The sequence below is a fragment of the Equus quagga genome, chromosome 7 (genome assembly GCF_021613505.1).
Source record: "Equus quagga isolate Etosha38 chromosome 7, UCLA_HA_Equagga_1.0, whole genome shotgun sequence".
Taxonomy (NCBI): Eukaryota; Metazoa; Chordata; class Mammalia; order Perissodactyla; family Equidae; genus Equus; species Equus quagga.
The window spans coordinates 44,580,272-44,600,948 of NC_060273.1; the positions used below are offsets into that span (position 1 = coordinate 44,580,272).

Here is a 20,677-nt window from a genome sequence, read left to right on the forward strand (position 1 = left end):
CCTGCCTCTGTCTAGCTCTGCCCTGCCCACAGCAGCCCTAGTACACTTGTATGCCCCAGGCAGGTGCCTGCTCTCTCCAGGCCTCAGTTTCCCAAAGTGTGCAAGCACGGCTGGACTCTGTTGTTCTTGCTTGTCCAGTCTTCTGGAAACAGCCCTCAGCGCGTGCTTGGAGCAGCTGCACTGGAGAAGCTCAGAGCAGGCTGCACCCCCGTCTCCAGGCCTGGAATTCTCACTGACCAGGTCTGCAGAAATGGCCCGCGTGCAGCAGCCCTGGGCTCCCGCTGGAACTATCAGGCAGATGTGCTCTTTTTGAGATTGTCAACCTAGGGCTGCTGGGGGCCATTCTGCCACAGAGGGTCTGGTAGATGGGAGAGATGGATTCTTATTAATATTGTGCAGCTGGATCTAGCTATTCCTGAAAGCAGCATATCTTGGCATTTTTAATGCTTCATGAGCCAATAAATTACTGTTGCTTAAACTGGTTGGATTTGGTTTCCTGTCACATCTTATAAGGCAGATCCTGATTGAAGCAGAGGACAGATGTCCTGACCTCTATGCCGGGACAAACCGGGAAATTCTAATGTCCAGGTGGGGCCAGTTGAGGAAGGTCCCTGGATCCTGTTCAGGCCCCTCCCCCATTCTAAACGTGAAATGGCACACCTTTACACTCCTAGCACCCCAGTGTCTTCAAGCGGTGTCCTCCCCTCCCTCCGTCCCTGCCCGAAGAGGGCGCTGGGGGTCCAGTCTTCCTCGCCCCCTTGATGCCCACCTTGTGCCCACAGGACTCAAGGACACAGCCAAACCGCAGCTCAGTGGCCGTCGCAGAAGGAGGAGAGCCCAAGAGGAGGGCCCAGTGCCCAGCCTTGAGGAAAGGGAGTCCTGGGTGCCAGCGGTTGATCAGGCGAGGGCGTCGGCGGGCAGTTCGGGCGCAGAGACCGGCAGGAGCCGCGCGCAGAGGGGCAGCGTGCGGTGCTTGGGGGGGGGGTCCCCGCCACGGGGCGGGAGGCGAGCCTGCCGGCGGGGGCCCTGAACACACAGCTGGCTGCCTGGCCGCGGCCCTGCGGCCTGGAGAGGAGCCGAGGACGACAGCGCCCCGCCGCCCCGCCCGCCGCGCTCCCCGGGCGGCCGCGAGGGGGCGCCGCGCTCTCCGGGCCGGGCCAGCGCACGGCGGGCGCGGCGGCGACGCTGCCCGGGGGCAGGCCGGGGTGCAGGCGCGCAGGGACCGGTGAGTGGGGCGCGGGGCTGCGGGCGCGCGGGGCGCAGGTGCGGGGACGCGCGGGGACAGGGCGCACGGCGGGCGGGGGATGTCTGGGGCGCGCGGGGCGCAGGTGCGGGGACAGGGCGCGCGGCGGGCGGGGGTGTCCGGGACGTGCGCCGGGCGGGCGCGGAGGGGACGCGCGGAGAGGCACCGCCGGCCGCGGTGGCGGGAGACCCGCTGTGCCCGCGTCCCCGGCCGCTCCGCTCGGCGCCAGGAGCAAGCCTCTTCAGCCGCTCAGGTGGCAGGAGAAGCCCGCCTGGACCCGAGGCCTCCAGCCCGCGCTGCACCTCAGTTTCCCGGTCTGTGAAGCGGGAACAGCAAGGCTGACCTGCCCCGTGCTTGTGAAGAGGGGAAAGGGCCTTGTCCATGGGGAAGAGGGTGCTGTGGGCTCTGAAGCTGGGATCGGAGGGACGACAGGATCAGTGCTTCCATCAGAGAGCCTGCAGGGACGGTGGGGTCAGCTCGGGGACCTGGGCGTGGCCCTCACGCAGTGACAGCGGACAGGGTCAGGGGACCCTTGGTCCACTCCGCTCTGTGCTCAGGCGGAGCAAGGGAGGCCTGGAGGGGAGGAGGGGATGGTCTGACCGTGCCCCACGCTCAGCGAGGGGGACGGTATGGGACAGACAGACCTGGCAGCTTGCGGTGGTGAGGGGCTCGCCCAGCCCCCGCCCTCCTGCCTCCTGGGCCCTGAGGCAGAGGTTCTGCTGAGCTTCAGGAGCCGGACAAGGGCCCTGGGAAGATTTATCTGCCGGGCAGGTGCCGCGCCCCCCTCTTTCAGTTGAAGTAACTGAGGCTTAGAGAGATGACGGGACTTCTTCAAGGTCTCAGGACCACGAAGTGGCAAAGCTGGAGTTCCAACCATGGTGGGGCTGGCTCCAAAAGCCATACTCCAGCCACAGTGCCAGGGGACCAGGGGAGTCCTGGAGGTGTCCACTCACTCACCTAGAGCATTAATTGCCCACCTACTGTGTACTGTCTGCTCCCTGCCCCAGTAAGTGCTTACAAGCAGATGCCAGAGAGGGAAGCTGAACGACTAATCAGAGGGAAACGGGGTGTGGCAGAGGGTAAGTGCTCAGGAGAAAAGAAAACGGGGTGATGGGGGCGGAGGGAGACTGGGGTGGGCAGAGCCTTAGCCTGGCCGCCTGCAGTGAGGTGGCTGTGATGTGAACAGAAGAGCAGAGCCCACAGGAAGGATCTGAGGGAGCAGCAGGTGCCAGGTCCCTTAGGCAGGCACAGAGGGTGGATAGGAGGAGCTGGAACAGAGCCTGTGAGGGGAGCTCTGGGGTTTGGATTTTCTTCAGGGTGTAGTGGGCAGTCGCTGGAGGGTTTAGAGTTGCGTGTTGAAAGGATGCCCCCGAGGCAGGTAGAGAGGACTCAGGGAGCAGGAGAGGATCAGAGAGGAGGTCGCTGGAGTTGGCCAGGCAGAGCTGCGGGCACCTGGACCAGGTGCTGATGAGGTGATGGAGAGAGAGTTTTGAGGAGGAGCCCAGTGGATGCCAGATGTGGAGTCCACTCGCTAGGGCCGCAGCCACACGGAGGCCTCCACCCTGGCAGGGCCAGGCACATGAGGAGGGCAGGGTCTCCTGTGGGTGGTCGAGTTGTCAGCTGTGGTGGAAAGGGAGCCTGGTTTGGGCTCAGCACTGCCCCGCTCCCTGGTGTGCCTGTGCAGCTCTCGGACCTCCCTGTGCCCAGCGCAGAATCTGCAGAGATCAGAGGAGATGCCGCTGGGTCTCGGGCTGGGTCTCGGGTTGGCCTCTGCATCCTTTTGACGTGTTCCCATAAGCATTTGAGCGTTGGTGCTGCTCTCGCTTGTACTTTGACCCAGACCTACAGTCAGCCATTTCTCCAAGAAACCTTGGTGCCTTTTAGTGGGCGTGGGTTTTAGAAACGGGTATCCAGGTACTAGATGTGCTCATTGTTCCGTTGGTGTCATTGTGTTTGAATATCTGGTTGGGCTAGTCACCCTTCCATGGCTTTTTATTTTAGGGGTTTCCTGGCTATCCCAGTGTATTGCTTGTATCTTTTGTTGGAATCATATTAAATTTGTATACAATTTCAGGATAATTGATGTCATTATGAAGTCGAGTCATCTTACCCAAAAACAAGCAATGTCTTTCTATGTGGTCAAGACTACTTGGTCTTTCATTTATCAGGACAACCTTCAGGAGCATTTTGAAGTTTTCCTCACACTTCTTGTTAAGTTTATTAATGAGTATTTTACCTTGTTTGTTACTATTAGTAATGTTTTTTCTTCCATTATATCTTGTAACTGGTTATTGTTTTGTGTATGTATTTTATATCTATCTACCTCACTAAATTAATTTTGTTGTTAGTGTTATCATTTAGATAAAATGATAAAGTGATTTAGATAGCTCAGGTATTCTGTCATCTGAAAAGTGAAATAGTTTTGCTTCTTTACTGATTTTTATGCGTCTAATTCCTTTCTCTTGTCAAATTGGCTAAATACCTCCAGTTCAACATCAAATATTGGCTATAATGGGCATCCTTACCTTGCTTCTGACCTTAGTGAAAAGGCCTCTAGTACTTCTCCCGTTAAGAAAGATGCTGACTTTAAGATGGGGAGACTTTATTTATTTATAGTTATGGGAGTATCCATTAATTCCTGTTTTATTGGGTAGTTTCTTAAAATCCGAAATGGGTGTCAATTTTTGTTGAAGCCATATATGGAGATAATTATATGATATTTCTCCTTAGCACTATCAGTAAGATGAATCATATTAATGGATTTCCTAATGTCAGGTCCAGGATGAGAGTGAGGCAAACAATAAGACACAAAATGTATTAATGTGAATATTAAGCCATCCTTGCATTCCTGAAATAGAAACCACTTGGGCATGATATATTTTAATGTGATTGTATTAGCTATCTACTGCTGTGTAACAAGTTACCATAAACTTAGTAGCTTAAAACAACACACATTTATTATCTCATAGTTTCTGTGGATCTGAAGTCTGGACGTGGCTTAGCTGGGTTCCTGCTGGTGTTGGCCAGGACTGAGTCCTCATCTAGAGGCTCAACTAGGAATGGATTCACTTTTCCACTCATGTGGTTGTTGGCAGCATTCATTTGTTTGTGGTTACAGGACTGAGAGCTTGAGTGTTTTGCTGGTGGTTAACTGGAGTCTGCCCACAGCTTCTGGAGGCCACCCACAGTTCCTAGGGACCACCTGAAGATCCTTGCCACGTGGGCTTCCCCAGCATGGCCTCTTGCTCCATCAGGCCAGCAAAGAGAGTCTCTAGAGTAAATCTGCCGGCAAGACAGAGTCTTATGCGCAGAGTCACAGAAGTGACATCCCCTCAGCTGTGCCATAGTCTGTTGGTTAGAGGAAAGTCAGAGGGTCCAGCCACACTCAAGGCAGAGAATACCAGGAGACAGGGATTGTCGGTACCCTAGAGTGTGTCCGCCACAGTGCTATTAGATTCTGTTTGCTAATATTTATTTTTGCTAGTTTCCCCAGTCATCCCTTGGTTTGATGAAGCTTGGCTTCTGTGGTTCTTCAAGAAGGGCTTGTGAGTTTGGCATCCCTGGTCTCTTTCGTGTTGAAATTGTTCTGCACCCTTGACACCTGCAGGGTAGCTTGGCTGGTTATAAAATCCTGACTCACACTTTCTTTCCTTGAATTTGTTAAAATGTTGCTCTAGGTTGTAGTGCTTTTTTTTTTTTTTTTTTTGAGGAAGATTAGCCCTGAGCTAACATCTGCTGCCAATCCTCCTCTTTTTGCTGAGGAAGCCTGGCCCTGAGCTAACATCCATGCCCATCTTCCTCTACTGTATACATGGGACACCTGCCACAGCATGGTGTGCCAAACAGTGCCATGTCCGCACACGGGATCCAAACCAGCGAACCCTGGGCCACTGAGAAGCAGAACATGCACACTTAACCACTGCGCCACCAGCCGGTCCTGGGTTATAATGCTTACGTGTTGTTCTCAAGAAGTCTGATAGAAACTGCTTTTCTTTCCTTTGTATGTGACTTGATCATTTTCCCTGGAGCTCCAAAGGGTTTTTTTTTTCTTTATCTTTGAAGTCTAATCATTTTACTAGGAAATGTCTTGGAGTTGATCTTCAGTATCAATTTTCTCAGAGTCACGGGGGCCCTTTGAATATGCAGATTCAAGCCTTCTTTTATTTCCAGAAAGTTTTCTTGGATAATAATTTTAAATGTTAGTTATTTTGTTTTTCTTCTTCAGGGATTACAATAATATGTCTGTATGCTGGATCTTTTTTGCCTGGCCTCTATATCTGTCACTTTCTCTGTGATTCTCTTCACTGCGGTCTTTTTGTCCGTTTTGTTGTGTGGTAGCTGTCCTTCATTTCCTCAGTGAGCATCACTGAGTTCTGTCAAATTTGTCCTCCCTAAGAGAGCTTCCGGTTCAGTATTCATTTCTGAGATGACTTTGTCATTTTCATTTTCTTTCCTGAGTTTGGGCAACTCTATTGCACATTTACCTAGTTTTTTTGTCCATTTCTCTTCTGAGTCTTGTAATTTATACTTCAGATGTCTCAGCACGCTTTCTGAAGGCGATTCGAGCTACGGTGCCCTGTAAAGTGGTTTGCGAGGAGAATGGCTGTCAGCTCCTTAAATTGGTTTTGTGTGGCTATTGTCTGTCATCGTCTGTTGGCTTAGAAATGTCTTTATGTTTGCCTGGACTGGTGATAACGGAGGACGGTAGGCGGGAGTTGGGGATTTGGGTAACGGCAGGTTTCTTGGTTCAAGAGTGCCCTCTTCTGTTGGTTTAGAGAAGTGCGGAGCCCTTAATCTGGGAGTCCTCAGTGCCCGGAGTGCTTGTCTTGAGTTTGCCATTCATTTTTGCTTCTGCAGGACCTTAGGTTTCCATGCTCCTTCTTCCTGTCCATTTACCACCAACCCTCTAAAGACCTGCACTTCTGAGCCACGTGCCCCAGAGGCAGGGCCTCTCTGAGACAGCCGCCTTGGCCCGTACACTTTCTGTGCCCTGTCAATTCCCCACTACCTGGCGCTCCCTCCCCACGCCCCGTCTCAGCCCTGCTCTCAGAATCTCCCCAGCCTTTCTCCTGGTGCTGTTTAATCTGAGTTCTTGGCCTGGGCGGTCCTCGCTCCTCTGTCTCCTGGTTTCTGCCTGAGCTCCGTGCCAGGGGCTCTGGGTCAGGCTCTGCAGGCTGGGTCTTCTTGCCTCATTCACACCAGTTTCAGGCAGCAGCAGCCTGTCTCCTGGCCCTGCCCTCAGCCTGGTGTGGGTGGCCGTGTTTGCTTCCTTGGTCGATCTGTATGGAGAGGTTTGCACTGAGGAAGCTGCCATTATCTATGGGACCTGGAGGTGTCCCAAACTTCTACTTAGGGAGTTTCACGCAGATTGGGGCACTCTCCACCCCAGCCCGACACTTGCTCTCGTTTTGCAGCGCTCACTGCATCTTGCACTCGTCACCGCGGCTGAGCCACTTCAGGGTCAGCTGCCAGAGTTATGCCTCCCCAAACCCGCAGCACCCCACGGAGCAGGCACGCTCCTGCACAACACCGTGCTCACTGAGGAGCCTGGCCGTCACGCAGATGCACTTCCTCCTGCCTGGTCCTTACTCGACGGCCCCAGCTGCCCCATTAGTGCCCTTCGAGCCTTCTATGGGTCCAGGATCCAGTCCGTGGTCAAGCATTGCACTAGTTTATTGTGTCTTTCAGACTCTTTTAATCTACAACAGTTGCTCCACATTTCTATTCCTGTCTCCTGACATTCACTGTTTTGAAGGCTCTCTGTCAACTTTTTCCCATAATCTGGATTTGTTAGGCTTTTACCTCAAAACTCAGTTCGGGCTAAGTGTTTTAGGTCAAAGTTGTTTTAAAATTACAGACTGTGATGCGTCTCCGGGAAGTGACGTACCCCCTACCTTCCACCTCCCCGTCCTGTGCCCTCCTGGGGGCCAGGGCATCTGCCAGCAGCTGTGTGGGAAGGGGGTGTTGGGAGGAGAGGCTGGGCCCTGGGGCTGATGGCTTTACTGGGATGTCCTGTGGTACTGTTGGGCTCCCGCCTCAGTTTCCTTTCCCACCCTCCAGGCATCCTTCCCAGTTCCCTTCCTGTCACTGTCACTGAGCCCTCCCAGGGCTGCCTCCCGCTCCCCTGGCCTCTGGTCCTGGCCTTGTGGGCCCGGCTCAGCCTCAGGGGCTTCTTCTTTCAGCAAAGGCGCCCATTCACACCCATTTCTTGCAGGCCCCCAAGAGTCCTCAGGGCACCAGAAGTGGCAGAAGGCGCCAGGTCGCCGAGGCCAGGTTCAAAGCCACCACTTCCTCGCTGGGTGACTGCTCCTACACTGCAAGATCTCTCTGGGCTTCAGACACCACACAGGGCCTGTAATGTTGGTGTCTGGCACAGAGTGGGCGTCCACTCAGCCAGGCAGTCTTAGGGACTAACCTGTTAAAGGCTCATGAATTTTGGGGGCAGGAAGCCTCAGTGTTATTGTTTTCAAATAAAACTAAAACAAGCTCCAGGGTTGCCGGTGAAAGACCTCTGCACCCCGTGCCGGGATCCTCCTAACTGGCAAACTCCTGCTTTGCATGCAACGGATCTCCCCAAGGACCAGAAGGAGCGCAGCCTCTTGGAATCCGCTAAGTATTGCCCCTGCAGAGGAGATATTTGCTTGATTTATTTGGCCAGTAAATTGCTCATTTGCTTGTTTTCAAATCCAGACAGCATTCAGAAGTGCCCGAGTCTGGCTAAATAATAACAAAATGGCCATTCCCGCTGTGGTGGTGGAAGCACCTGCACAGACATGGTGACTGTACCTGTGGCCTCAGGTGAGTCTCAGAGTAACTTCCATCTACTTTAGAGATGAGCAGACAGAGCTCAGGGGAGCAAGGGGACTTCACAGGCCCCGCCAGCGTAGGCCTCTGATGTGAGTCTCTGAGCTCTAGACCTTCCTTTCAAGGGCTCACCTGATTAGGTCAGGATCATCTCCTTCTTGATTAACTCAAAGTCGACTGATTAAGGGCCTTAATTAAATTTGCAAAACTCCCTTCACCTTTGCCATATAACATAAGTAATCACAGGACTGCCATCCATCATATTCACAGGTCCCACCGAAAATCAAAGAGAGGGGATTATACAAGGTGTGTACACCAGGAGTGGGAATCTGGGGCCATTGTAGAATTCTTCCCAGCGCATCTTAACTTACCCCAGTCGAACCTCAAGTACTGTGGTGTGAGGACCTTCTGCTAGTGTACTTCCATTCTCCCCTCAGCCTTTGTGCTTGTACTTCTTTCCCGGGGCTGCAGAACGAAGTACCACAAACTGACATGGCTTAAAACAACAGAAATTTATTCTCTCACAGGATAGAAGTCCCAAATCAAGGTGTCTCAGGGCCAAGCTTCCTCTGAAACCACTAGGAAATCCTTCCTTGCCTCTTCCCAGCTTCTGGTGGTTTACTAGAAGTCTTTGACGCTCCTCAGCTTGCAGCTCCAGGCTCTGCCTTCATTGGCACGTGATGCTTTCCCAGTGCGTCTGTGTCTTCAAGCAGTCACCTTCCTATGAGAACACCAGTTGTATTGGACTAGGGGCCCCTCCTCTTTTAGTGTGATCTCATCTTAACTAATTACATCTATAGTAACTATTTCCAAAGGACATCGCATTCTGAGATATGGGGGTTAGGACTTCAGCATGTCTGTCTGGAGGGGAACAATCCAACCTATAACAGTGCTAGTGTTGTCATACATTTTTTTTCCCTGTATTTACAAACCCCATACTACATTATTTTTTGCTTTAAATACTCAATTGTATTTTAAAGATATTTAAATGGAAAGAAAAAAGCCTTTATATTTACCCGTGTAGTTACCATGTTCTTGATTCCTTTATGTAGATATGGGGTGGGACTGAGGCCAAGCGGGCCTGGTGCATCACCACGTGGCCACCTCCTGATCGCCAGCGATGGGGGCGCAGAGCAGGGCCCCGAGCTGGGTGTGCAGCCCACCGTGGCCACACAGGTGGGCATGTGGGGCCTCTCCTGTCACCTCTTTCCTGCACTTGGTGTGCATATCCCTCTGGGCGCTGTGCGTCTCAGGCTTGGTTTTGACAGCGGTGGTTTCCTATGTGCTGATCCCTGTTCATTTTTCTTTCCAGTTGAAGTTAAGTGTTAATGCCTGTGAAGGGCTCAGGCAGGACTTCTGGGGAGCTGGAACTGTGCTGTTCCTCAACCTGGGTGCTAGTGGCACGGGGGTGTTTCCTTTGGGAGAACGCACCTCGCCACACACCTCAACTGTGTGTGCTTCAGGACGCTGGCTGTGCTTCAGGACAGAGCTAAACAAACCAATGACACAAACAAGGAACAGCTAAGGCCGAAAGAGAAGCTGAGGACCCCCGGGCCCTGCCCCAGGGAGTGGGCTTGGCCGTCCCTAGGGCAGCAGCCGGGTCCGAGACTGCCCCCTCGTGGCCAGCCTGGGGTGGGGGCTTAGCTCCCTGAGCCTGTGGGCGGGGGCTGGGACTCAGGAGCAGCGGTGTCTGTGCAAGGACTCTGCAGACTGCAAAGTGCGCCTGCCAGTCGGAACCCCGTCAGGACAGCTGGTCTTCTGACCGCTTTGGGCCTTGCAGCTCAACTCTGGGCCCGCCCGTGCGCCGGCCTCTGCCTTGACGGGTGACTTGGAGTCCAGCAGCCCTGCTTTTGGTTAAACACAGATGCTCCCTGCATACTTCTTGCTGTTGTTACCTCCGCAGACTAATCAGTGGCTGCAGAGAGAAGACTGTGTCCACTGCCTGTCAGTGGAATCGGCCGGCGGGCAGGGCAGCTCCAGCAGGCTGCCTCCTCCCCGTGCCCGCCCGGGACCTGGAGCTCCTGCCCTGCCTGCGGTGCCACCCTGCACCTCATCTGTCTGCTCTCTCTCTGTCTTTCCATTCTTCTTTTCCCAAAATGAAAACCCCTTGAAGCTTCTCTGTAAAGTAATACAAGCTCATTGGAGAAAAAAAGTCAGAAATGCAGAAAGGGGTAAAGAGGAAACTAGGACAACTCACTAGCCTCTCTCGTCATTGAACATGGGGGACTTTTTCTCTGGGGGTGTGGGGGTATACTTCTCTTTTGCAAAGATGAATTTGTACTCAGCACGGCCTGAAGTATAACTGGCTTTTCTCACTCTGTAGCTCACATTCTTTTTTTTAAAGATGGAATTTTTCCATCCAATTCATGAAACCTTGAATTCTTTTTTTTTTTTTAAGTATGCTTTTTTTGTGCGGAAGATTGGCCCTGAGCCAACATCTGTTACCACTCTTCCTCTTATTGCCCCCGCCAAAGCCCCAGGACACAATTGTATATCCTGGTTGTAAGTCCTTCTAGTTCTTCTATGTGGGACGCCACCACAGCACGGCCTGATGAGCGGTGTGTAGGTTCGCACCCAGGATCCGAATGCACAACTCCCGGGCCACCAAAGCCGACTGTGCGAACTTAACCACTTGGCCACCGGGTCAGCCCCTCACATTCTTCTCAAGGTCTCCTGTGCCCCCGAGAGCTGTGTGGTGCTCCAGTGAAGGGAGGACTGCACTGTGCTGGAGCAGCACCTGTCGCTGGGCACTCCGGGCCCGCAGCCTCTCAGCAGGTGCTGGCGATGTTTGTGCTCTGCCTGGACAGGGTCTCGGAGTAATTGCTAAGGTCAGGGTTGTTGACCCAGGCTGGCTTCTGCTGTCATGCCATCCACAAGTTGCTCTGGAGGGTCCTCAAATCTCGGGGCATTGCCCGCAGGCTCGCTGTGCCTCACGCTCCTCCTCCTGCCCTGTCTGCACACTTGGTGCGCTGATCAGCCCTTGCCTCCTGCACCACCCTGCTCTGGGCTTCCAAGACCCCCTCCCCAAGCTTCCCCCTCTGCTCCCGCGTCCCCCCACCCCTCCATCCTCTTCCCGCTACAGTCACCCTGGTCTCAGTCAAGTCACCCAGGTGGTCAAATGCAAACCTAGTGTCCTTTTCATCAGCGATCCCTCTGCCATCCAAACATGGCCTGTGGGTGTCACCTTCCCAAACTGTCCAGAATGCAGCCATTTCCCTCCACCCCGATTCCAGCTCATTCCATACCCGTGACTCCCCCTCCACCCTTCTCCAGCAGTCAGAGACCCTCTAGGGCCACCGCACAGCCCTGGGACCAAAGTCCCCTCCTCCCAACCCCATGCCCCAGGGCAAGGGTCCTCACCACCCCCTCCAGCCACAGTGGCCGTGCTCTTCTCGGCTTGCTCCCTCCTCCGGGCCTTGGCACTTGCTGCCCCCTCCATACACACCCTCCTCCATTCCCAGGATGTCCTTCCCACGGCTGGTCCTTCCTGCCCTTGTGTCACCTCCGCACATGAGCCTGAGAGCTGGGCCATTAGGTCCACTTTGTGAGAATGTGAGAGGGAGAGTGAGCTCCCTAGGGTCTCACAGCCAGGGCCCAAGCCCACGTCCTGCGTGTAAAGCCAATGCACTCCTCACAGCCCACAGCTGATTCCGTATAGCTCCTGCCTGCTGATGATGGTGTACTTGAGAAACAGGCCTGTCTCCAGAGCCTGGGGAATTACAGTTCTTTTTACTGCAAGTACAGAAACTCAGCTCAATCCGACTTAAGCACAAAAAGAGAATGTATTTGTATCTGTAAATGAAAAGCTCAGGAGTGGACTTCAGGCATGGCTGGATCTAGGACATGGTCTTAACCTCTCTGCATCTTGGCTCTGCTTTCTCCATGTGGGCTCCCTTCTCAAGAAGGCCCACAGCAGCTTCACACTTACCTCCTATCCTTTCCTTGACCTGAGCAGAAAGAGGGAGTCTCTGCTCTGACAGTTCAAACAAATGTCCCCAGAACCGAGTCTGGGGGCCCACTCAGGTGACATGCCTACCCATGAATCTATCCCAAAGAGGGGATGGAATTCACTCAGTGGCTGGGCCTGGATCACATGCCCATCCCAAACCATCATAGGCCGAGGCAATTCCTACTGTAAGTGGACACCAGGGCCATGTGCCCTCCTACTACAGGCAAGAGAAGGAGGACAAAATGGGCTCTGTTGACAAAAGAAAGAAGAACAGATGCTGGGCAGGCAGAAGTCACAGAGGCCTGTGACCTTGGGCAGCTGCAGCAGGGCCAAGTCTTGGCGTGGGACCAGGAGGCCAACCCAATCTCCCTCTGGCACGCCAGCACTTGCTACCCCCGCGTCGCTCCGTCCATGTACTGGAGCGGCCTGGCCAGAAGGGTCATGCAGACACTCCTCTTAGGGCCTTCCCCAGCCTGCTGGAGCCGAGAGGAGGCTAGAAGTGGAGCCAGCTAACAGCCCGCTTCCTTGGGGAAGCTGCTGGCTGGGCAGAGCATAAGCCCTCAGTGAATTCAGCTTGAATAATCAGTGACCAAGACAGGCCAGCCCCTGCGCTGGGTGGGGGCGGCCCAGAGAGGGACAGGATTGCACCTGCTGTGCAAATGGCCCCAAGTTCATTCTTTCCCAGGGTGGATGTTTCTGGAAGTAGTGCCAGTTGCTCTGTGGCCCTCAGGCCAGCCTCCCCCTCCCTGCCCCTCACCTAGTCCCTCCTGCTCACTCTGAGGGCCGCCCCCCACCTCGGCCCCCAAGTGCTGGCAAAATTGCCATTCCTGGAAGCCCCTCTTGTCTGTAGTCCCTTCCTTCAGGAGGCCAGGGTGACTCAGGTGGGGCCGGGAAGGCCTGCAGGCAGGACTGGCCTCTGCCAGCCTGACAGCTGCAGTCGCCAGCACAGTGGTGTTTTCATGGCGTCTGCAGGCTGAATCTTTTCTGAAGAAAAGTGTTAGCCTGGGAAAGCCAGGGCCCCCTGACACCCAAGCAGGGGCAGTCTGCACAGGTGGCGATTCCTCCCTGCCGCGTCCTGGCAGGTCTGGGAAGTGTGACAGGTGGCTCCTGGGCCAGCCCACTAGTCCTTGCAGAGCCCGGAAGTCATTGTCCTGATGACAGGATTGACAACCGCCTAGGCCAGTCTTGCAAGATTCAGCCCGCAGGGAGGGGCGGGCTGCGGGGAGGGCGTGGCCTGCGCAGCCTCCGCCTCAAGGACCCCCCGCGCAGAGGGGTGGCCAGCGGGGGCCCAGGGGCGTGGCCTCCTGCGGTCTCGGTCAGGTCGAGGAGGCAACGTGATTGGCTTTGGAGACCCCAAGGCAGGAGGTCTGGAAATCCGAGCCCCGACAGCCGTGTGTCCTCAGGAGCCAGCAAGGCTGCGTCTTCAGGCTGGGCTGAGGACTGAGCACAACACTGCCTTGTCCCCTGTTCAGTCGTCATCATGTGTTGAGGGTGTTTATTTTAATGCATTGTAAAAAGCACACAGCACGTTAGACCCGTGAGTTCACAGTTGTTATCGGTAAGGATGATGCTAATCCTGAAATGTGAATTGACGTGAGGAACATGATGAAGTGAATAGCTGTGCAGAGGAGTCAGGTCCTGAAAGTCACCCTGTAGTGGCTCGTCTGACAAACACCAAAATGAGTTTTGTGTCCCGAAGGTCCTGAGCCTGAGGCTGGGCTCTTGGAGGGACCCAGGGGCCTGTCCAGGGCAGGTGTGCCCAGGGGAGCCCCACCTGCATCACCCTGCCGGTACCTGGGCTTCTCTTCCTGGTGGGTGTCCTCGCTCCCCAGCACCCCGGGGGCCTCCACAAGCTGCCACAGGGGCCCAGGGCCAGCAGGGACAAGGAGAAATCGAGCGGGGCTCTGGGAGACACCTTCACCGTGCCCTGGCTCCCCAGCGCCCCGCACTGCAGGGGTGAGGCCCTCAGCCACAGTCGCCTCATGTCAAACAGGCGAGTGAGAGCAGCCGCATGGCAGGTGGGCGAGGACTGAGTGAATCCACATGATGGCTGAGCAGGGCAGCACTGCTGACGCGGTGACTCGCTTCCCACTGTTCTTGTGTTCACTCTTACTACCTCACTATCGCCCCTGCTCCCACTGGAAGGTGTGGCGAACCTGTGGGAGCCCTGCCGCCCCTATTTCCAGGGCGCTGTTGTGCTCTCTTACCATTTGCGTGTTCCCCTTCAGGTGCATGTGTGTCGGTGGCATCTGGACTGGGCATCGTGCACAGCGACTGGTTCACACCTGTGCCCTCCACCCACCCGTGTGATGTGGAGCCCTGTGTCCACTTTATCAGAAGCTCTGAGGGGGAAGGGACTTGGCCAGGGGCTCCTGGGCAGGCGGTGGAGCAGGTCTGTGGGTCCCCAAATCAGAGACTCCTTCTTCTGATGAAAGACCTGGCCGGGCTGAGCACTGGAACCGCCCGGACTGATGAGGAGCCGGGGCGAGGCCCAGGCATCCACATTTTCTGGCAGCTCCTCTGGTGCCTGCTGGCCTCCAGCAGGTGCTGAGGGCGGGGCAGATGTCCAGGGCCCACAGCTGACCAGGACGGCCCTTCCCCTGGTGGTGGGAGGTCTCAGCCTCAGAGGTAAGGGCTCGCCACCTCTGCAGAGGTGGCCATGGCCAAGTGGCCTTGCACAGGACCCAGTTCTGGCACTCTCCTTGCCTGTGTCTCAGGACAGCAGCTGGAGGCCTCACACTGCCTTGATCCCCGGGGTTGACCCTGTGCAGCAGGCAGCCTCCAGGCCTGAGGTGTGAGTAGCCCACCATCCAGCCTTGGCCTTTCCCCACGCAGCCTGCCTGGGGCCCCTGCGTGGAGACCCTCCCAAATCAGAATCAGTGTCTGCTGCAGGCCCACCCTGGACCCATTTTCAGAAGATAATAAAAGCCTAATGATCAGTTGGAGTCCCCAGAAGGGTGGGGGCCCTCCTGTCCCCACCATGTTCCAGCTAGGTCAGGCCCTCTCTCCAAGCCTCATTTTCCCCTTCTGTGAAGCACAGATAATGACAAAACTGCTTTTCGGGGGCCCCTTTCACAAGGGGCCCAGATCCGCAGCCGTGTGTGCGCACACCACCCAGGGGTTGGCTGGGCGAGGGCCCCACCATCCCAGAGGCTGGGACTGAGCCCAGAATTCCAAGTGCAGCGCGGCCAAGGGTTCAGATGTGCACACACGTGCTCCCAGCCTTTCTGACAAGGGCCTTTGCTCTGTCTGCTGGAGGTCTCTGAGAGAGCAGACAGAAACAGTATGTTTCTTTGTTTTGTTGTAACGCTGATGACTTCATCTTCCCCTCGTCTTCCCAGAAAAGAGATGACGCATCTCGAGTCCCGCTGTGAGAGCCCCCTCTTACAGCGAGAACGAGAAGTCCTGAAAGCAGCTTCTTGCTTCTGGGAGTTCTTTTCAGAGAAGCGGTCGTGCTGGGTGTCACAGGCCCCAAGGCTCATGGCGGCTCTCGCCTGCCATCGTGGGGGGAGGGGAGGCTGGAGCGCTGCAGCCAGCTGCCTGGCCACTTGGCGCCGGCTTTCTGGGACTGCCCTACGTGTCCAGCCCCTCACCTGTGGATCCCACTCACAGGTCACCGCTAACAGGAAGCTGCACCACTTTTTAACTTGTTCCCCCAGATTTCCAGATTCAGAGGAGAAATGAAATTCTTTCTCTGTCCTTTAAGATGTTCCAGACCCTTGAGAGCCTTCTCTAGCTGGAAGGAAAGGCCCCAAGGGGTGATGTCTGTGCAGCCGTGACTCTGTCCTGACTCCGGGGCCCTGCCCCTCCAGACCCCACTTTGTTAGCTGGGTGACCCTGGGCCCTGACCAGCACAGCTGCAGGCGCACCAGGCCAGGGCCTGGTCTGGGCCCGACCAGAAGCCAGGGCAGGACACGTGGCAGTGGAGGGCCAGCAGCAGGCAGGGGGCACTTCATGCCTGAGGGGAGGAGGGGGAGCAGGCCCGGGAGACCCCCGGCTGTCTGGGCATGATGGGGGCCTCAGTGTCTCTTGTGATGGAGAAAGTGGCCACACTGGTCCTCCTCGGTCCACCTTCAGGCACAGCGGGCAGGGTGGAGGGGTGGGCAGGGCCACCCTGGCGGGGCGCTTACCTGCTCCTCGCCCGGAGAGCGGCCTGGAGCCCCGCTTCGCAGAGGCACCAGCCGGCCCAGGCAGCGGGGGGCTGTCCCACGCCAGCAGGCGGGATGGCGGCCGCACGCCCCCGGGGCGGGTCCGAGGCCCCGCGGTCTCCCGAACCACCCTCGGGAACAACTCCCAGAGGCCGCAGGGAGAAAGCAGACGGTTGTTTTGCCCACTGCCCGCCCCGCCGAGGCGCCGCGAGGGTCTGTCCGAGGCGGTGGCTCCTGCGGACACCGGGGTTCTGGCGGGGGTGGCGGGCCGAGCGCTCGGCGTGCAGGTCCCAGAGCGGCGCGGGGGGCCGGCGGCCGGGGCCCAGGGCGGGGAGGGTCCAGGCAGCCCAGTGTGGGGTGGGGATGAGGGAACAGGCCGCTGGAGGGCTGCGGCTGCAGGAGCCATCGCAAGGTGTGACAGCAGAGGGCCCTGCGGCCAGGCCGCTGGCTTCAGGCAGTGACAGGAGGGGGCAAGCAGGCCGGAGGGGCGCCCGGCAGGGGCGAGGCAGGCAGGGCTGCCTCTTGGCTGGAGGCTGAGGGACACTTAGCGCCTGCACCCTGGGCCCCTCATGCGTCTCAATGGCGTGTGTTTTCACAGGAGACTGGTATTCATTCTCTGCAGTAAATGAGACCCTCGTTGCCCCTCTCAAAACAGACTGTGCTCCTCCCCTCCAGCTGCCACCTGGGGGCCGCCTGGTCATCACCATCAGCCTGGGCTGCTGGCCAGGCTCCCAGAGCATGTCTTCTGCTCTCCTCTGTCTGCTGCTGCATCCAGTCACCTCCCACTGACTGTCCTTCATTCATTGATCCAGCAAGTGTTGACTGAGCCCTGTTCCAGCTGCTGGGGGAGCAGCCATGAGCAGCATAGACAAGCCGGGCCCCAGGGGAGCTCACAGTTCTATGGGGAGGAGAGGAGACAGACACATAATGAGGCACATGAGACTTCAGACTCAGACAGATGCCGCAGGGACACGCAATGAGGTCAGGGTGGAGAGGGGCAGCAAGTGCTGTGTGGACCAGTGCTCAGGGAAGGCTGTGATAGAGGATGAGAGGGAGGCAGCCGTGAAGGCCTGGAGGAAGGGCATCCGCGGTGGGAGAACAGCAGGCACAGAGCCCCGAGGCAGGACTGAGCATGGCATGTGCAAGGGGAGAACTGGGGACGAGGCCAGAGGGTGGGCCTGGAGCCTTATCGGTGGGACCTCACGGGCCATGAGAAGGACTTTCGGGAGGGGCCCAGGCGTGTCATGTCGCTGGTGGTGGTGCTGACCAGGTCCCAGCGCTGGGCTGGGCACATCTGTACACAACCTCTTCATGTTTCTAGGGCCTTATCAGCCCAGTTGTGCATGGGGGTAAACTGAGGCTCAGGGAGGAGCGCACACACACCCTCGCCACTCACATCTGCCTGCCTCCCCCTCTCCCAGAGGACCGGCCCTCGGCAGGCCTCCGGCTATAACCCCAGCTGCTCAGAGGACCCTTCCTCACTCATCGCCTCTCACGGCACCTCCAGGTGCAATGGCCCCAGCCCCCTGTCGACTGCATTTTTGAAGGTTGCTTCCAGGAGGGGACACTGCAGCTGGCCTTCCAGGGGAACGGAAGGGTGTTCTGCAGTGGGGGAGCCATGCAGACCTGCCTCTGAGTGGGGTGCAGATGGCGTGATTGGGGCACAGCAGGCAGGCAGAGAGGTCTGGAGGTCCTGACATACTCTTTCATAAAGTCAATTCATTTATTAAGATGAACATATTTTGTAATGAAATTTTACATTCCTACCGAAATCCCCAGGATCACTTCCCATAAATAGAAAGTAACCATAAGAATGAATGCAATCAAAACAAACATTATTGATTTTTAAAAAGAATAAAATTACAAAATAAAATATAAGCCCCAGCATTATGGTTTTAGGACATACTCACTCTATCTTGCCCGCTGAAGGCAGCTTAAAATCTGACAGATACACAGAGCAGCGATTTAAAGACTTCAAAAACTAAATAATAGCAGGCAGATTAGGGAAGAAAGTCAGGATTTGAAGAACCACTGAACTGGCAGTGAGTCTCACATTTTTCCTCCACTGGGTGGTCCCCAGCCTGTGCTCCGCACGGCTCGAAGGCCAGAAGGGACGTCAGCACCAACAGAGAGCTCCAGGAGAAACCCTCTGGTTCTGCCTCACGGAGCAGGAAAGGTCTCTCTTATTGCTCAAAGAGGGTGGAAAAATCTATTTTAAAAATCTTCCCTCTGCTCTTTCATACCCAGGCCACAAGCAGTCCCACAGGACATTGCATGGGCCCTGTAAGCCTAGAACCCTGGGGGAGGGGAACGTCCTCTCTGCGGAGGAGCTGCTGCCCCACGGCCGGCAGAGTGCACTGCCTTGGCTCCTCCTCCCTCGGACCTCCTACCAGGTGGCCCCAGATGCAGAAAGAATCGTGGGAGTGCATGGCAGAGCGGGGTGAGTAAAGCCCTAGCTCTCTGGCTGGAAGACCAAAAGGGGAGTCCCAGGCAACTGGAAAATACCACAGAGATTGTCGAGAGGGAGGAGCTCAGGAGAGCAGCCCCACAAAGTTGTTTATGAACTCCTGGGCTCACCCCCAAGCTGCACCGGTGGGGATCTGAGTCCACACAGCACACCCTGGGCTTTGATAACTAAAGGACAAGACAGACCACTGGCCTGGTCTCAGGCTGGCCACTATGTGGCACAAAATCTGAATACCAACTCAGTGGCTTTGAAAATTAACATCAAAACCACAACCATAGAAACCTCACGTGAACTTTTGGCACAAGCCCAACTAGGTCAGTTGCCTGCTAAAAGAAAAACATAAATATTCTCATAGGATGTAAACAAGACCCAGAATTTGAAAACATAGTGTTCAAAATGTCTAAAACCCCATCCAAAATTACTTGACATATCAAGAACTAGGAAAATCTCAACTCACATGGGAAAAGATAATGAGCAGATGCCAACGCTAAGGTGAAGTAGATGTTCAAATCATCTGATGAAGACTTTAAGGCAGCTGTAATTAACATACTCCAATAAGTAAGGGCAAATGCTCTTGAAACAAATGGAAAGACGGTAAGTCTCAGCAAAGAAGTACGAGGCATAAAGAACCAAATGGAAATCTTAGAACTGAGAAATGCAACTACCAAAATTTAGAAACTAACTGGATGGGCTCAGTAGCAGAATGGCAAGGACAGATAAAATGATCAGTGATATTGAACATAGTTCAATGGAAATTATGCTGTCTGAACAGCAGAGAGAAATTGAAAGAAAAATTAACAGAGCTTCAGGGACAATAGCAAAAGGTCTAACATTTATATCAGTAGAGTCCCAGAAGGACGGGAGAAAGACTGCAGTGCAGAAAAAGCATTTGATGAAATAATGGCTGAAAACTTCCCAATTTAGGCAAAGACATAAACTCACATATTCAAGGACCCGAAAAGAAGGTGAATCCCAAACAGTATAAAACAAAGAAATTCACGTCCAGACACATCAAATCAAATTGCTAAAAACTAAAGACAAAGAAAAAAAAGAAGCTGAGAAAAAGGATGCTTTCCTTATAAGGGAAGAGTTCAAATTACGGTGGATTCCTCATTAGAAACCATAGAGGTCAGAAGTAAGTGGAACAATATTCCGGGAGTAAATGCTGGAAGAAAAGAACTGTCAACCCACAATTCTATATCCGTAGAAAATATCCTTCAGGAATGCAGATGTTGTAAGACATACTCAGGTGAAGGGAAACTAAGAATTTATTGCCAACAGATTAGCTCTCTTGCGTTGCTAAAGGAAGTTCTCCTGGTGAAGGGGAATGACACCAGAAGGACACTTATAACATCAGGAAAGAAGGAAGAGGGACAGAAATGATAAATGTCTGTATAAACGTGATAGACCGTTCTCCTCTTGAATTTTTTAAATATGTTTGATGGTGGAAAACAAAGATGCTAACATTGTCGAATGGTTCAGTTTCGGTGTAGGTAGATGTAAGGAATAAGATGCCTAAAACATAAATGAGAGAGGGCAAAGCCGCCTACATGGCAGTTACGTTTTCTGTATTTCCTATGAAGTGGTGAAATACTGATTCTAAGGAGGCTGTTGAAAGTTCAGGATGTCTATTGTAATCCCTAGTGCCACCTTGAAAAGAAATACACGGAGAGAGATAGTAAAAAACCAAACAGAGAAGTCAAAATGGAACGCTAAAAATTGCTCAGATGATTCAGAAGAAGGCAGAAAAGAGGAAACAAGAATTAAAAACAGAGGCAACAAAAGGAAAAAGTAAAATGGTTGCTGTGAACCTAAAACTGCTCCAGAAAATAAAATCGATATTTAGAAAATAATAGAATGTCAGCCCTTATTCAAACACACTGATTAGTGCATTAATTATAAGCAGTTTAACCAGACCAATTAAAGGGCAGAAATTGTCAGAATGGATTTTTTACATGATCCAACTTTATGCTATCTAAAAGAAACTCATTTCAAATATAATAACATAGATTAGTTCAAAGAGAAAGAATGGAAAAAGGATATAACATGAAAATACTAATCAAAGA

The 20,677-nt window shown here is 54.2% G+C and overlaps 1 protein-coding gene across 1 annotated transcript in view; it reads left to right on the forward strand.

The window, feature by feature from the left end:
* Positions 1 to 1,183: 1,183 nt before the first annotated feature.
* Positions 1,184 to 20,677, forward strand: part of RASGEF1C (RasGEF domain family member 1C) — a 72,466-nt gene continuing 52,972 nt past the window's right edge. The window contains exon 1 of the mRNA XM_046668087.1: positions 1,184 to 1,225. The gene's annotated coding sequence lies outside the window, so the exon portion shown is untranslated. The remainder of the gene's footprint in view (positions 1,226 to 20,677) is intronic.